Consider the following 2604-nt stretch of genomic DNA (forward strand, 5'->3'; position numbering starts at 1 on the left):
TCCTATGCTCTACTTCTCATCCTCATGACTTATTTATTTCATAACTGGAAGTTTGTATCTCTTAATACCCTTCACTTATTTCACCTATCCTCCCACCCCCTCCCTTCTGGCAATCACTAGTTTGTTCCTTATATTTATCAGTTTGTTTCTCTTTGTGTTTTAGTTGTTGTTGTTTATTCATTTATTTTGCTTTGTTTTTTAGATTCCACATATAAGTGAATTCCTATGGTATTTGTCCTTCTCTGACTTATTTCACTTAGCTTAACACTTTCTAGGCCCATCCATGTTATGGCAAGACTTTATACTTTTTTATGCCTGAGTAATATTTCATTGTGTATACATACTACGTCTTATTTATCCATTTATCAGTTGATGGACATTTGGGTTGCTTCCTTATCTTGGATGTTAGAAATAATGCTGCAATAAACATAGGGGTGCATATATCTTTTTGAATTATTGTTTTCATTGTCTTTGGGTAAATACCCCAAAGCAAAATTACTGGATTACATAGTAATTGGATTACATAGTAACTGGATTACATAGTACTCCTATTTTTAGTTTTCTTGAGGAACCTCCATACTATTTCCCACAGTGGCTGCACCAATTTATATTCCCGCCAACAGTGCACGAGGGTTCCCTTTTCTCCACATCCTCACCAATACTCATTTCTTGTCTTTTTTATACTAGTCATTCTGACTGGTGTGAGGTGATATCTCATTGTCGTTTTGATTTCCATTTCTCTGATGATTAGTGATGTGAGCATCTTTTCATGTGTCTGTTGACCATCTGTATGTCTTCTTTAGAAAAATGTCTATTTGGGTATTCTTCCCATTCTTTAAATGGATTATTTGTTTTTTGGTGTTGAGTTGTATAAGTTTTTTAATATATTTTGGATATTAACCCCTTATAGAATACATCATTTACAAATATTTTGTTCCATTTAGTAGGTTTTTGTTTTGTTAATGGTTTCTGTCACTGTGCAAAAGCTTTTTAGTTTGATGCAGTCCCAATTGTTTCTTTTTTGCTTTTGTTTCCCTGAGAAGACATATCCTAAATTTTTATTGTTTATAAGCCTCCCAGTCGGTGGTGTTTTCCATAGCAGCTCAAATAGACTAAGACATATTTGAAATCCCCCTCTGCCTCTATCTTATAAGGACATATAATTGCATTTATGGTTGACACAGACAATCCTGGGTAAGATCCTCCTCTGAAGTTCCTTAATCTAATTGCATCTTTTGTCATATAAGAGAATATTCACTCTTCTGTTATATAAGGTTTTTTTGTTTAGAAGTTTTAATGATTAAGAAGTGGATGTAGCTTTGTGGGGGGGGGGCACTATTCAACCTGTTCCAGGCTTGGAACTTCTACTTTTATTTTATCAGGCTAGTAGAGAACCAGGAGAGGCTGTTCTGGAAGGAGAGGAAAGAATTTTTTCCCTTCCCCTAGAAGACATTTGACTTGTTTCCATCATCCATAGGGGCAAAACAGAAATGTGTGCACAAGCACAACTAAAAACAAACTTATAAAGTCAAACTAATTTGTGCTTATTATTTTGTGGTATTCTTTGACTGTCTTAGGGGATTTATTCCTGTTTTAGGGGAGCATTTCCAAGTGATCCATTTTGAGCTGACCTTTCCAAGGCTTTTCTGGTTGAAAATCATTTAGATAAATGATAGCAGATTAGATGTCTTCCTCTTTCAGTGACATTTGATTTTTAATTAAAGATTCACAAACCTGGAATTTCAGAGACTGATGAGAGTAAGCTCAAGATCCTCATTGTATAGATGGAGACATGGCGACTCTGAAAATGTAAGTCTCCATAGTAAACTCTGGAAGACAGAAAAAGTCTTGGAAACCAAAGGACTGAATATCACGTTAGTGACACTTTAATGTCTGAGAAGCCAAGAGAGGGTGTGTGTGTGTGTGTGTGTGTGTGTGTGTGTGTGTGTGTTATTTTGTGTAAGTGGTGAAGGAATAAAGTATATGGGGTCTTTCCAGGGTGTCATGTAGAAATTAAAGCTACAATAGCTGCTTAAAGCTAAATCAAGTCCCTATATTGTACAAATGAAATGGCAGGGACCCTTATTGGTGAACTGACTCAACTCAAAAGACTTACACAGCCATTTAGTTGCAGGATTAGGTAAAACTAGAATTTCAGGTCTCACTTTCCAGTTTAGTGGTTCATTTTCCATACCATGAGAATAGCTATTTTTACTACTAACTCACAATATTGATCCTGAAAACACACAGTAGGGCACTTATTGCTTAGCACTGGCACTCATACTTGAAGATTCAATGCTCACATACCCTGCTTTTGCTCTACCCTCCAAACCTATTCTCATGGCATGAGAGACACTGATTATCGATTATTGGTGTCCCTCTTCTATAGCACATTCCAACATTAATATAAAGGAAAGTGATCCCTACCTGGAAGGATAAACCTAAGTTATCTAAAGTGACTATTTCCAAAGACTAAATCCTCAGAAACAAAAAATTTGAACAGACCCATAACAAGCAAAGAAATTAAATCAGTAGTGAAAAATATCCCAACAAACAAAACTCCAGGGCCAGATGGCTTTCCAGGGGAATTCTACCAAACATTTA

This window comes from Panthera pardus, unplaced genomic scaffold, assembly GCF_024362965.1.
Source record: "Panthera pardus isolate Hobbes unplaced genomic scaffold, ASM2436296v1 HiC_scaffold_27, whole genome shotgun sequence".
Classification (NCBI taxonomy): domain Eukaryota; kingdom Metazoa; phylum Chordata; class Mammalia; order Carnivora; family Felidae; genus Panthera; species Panthera pardus.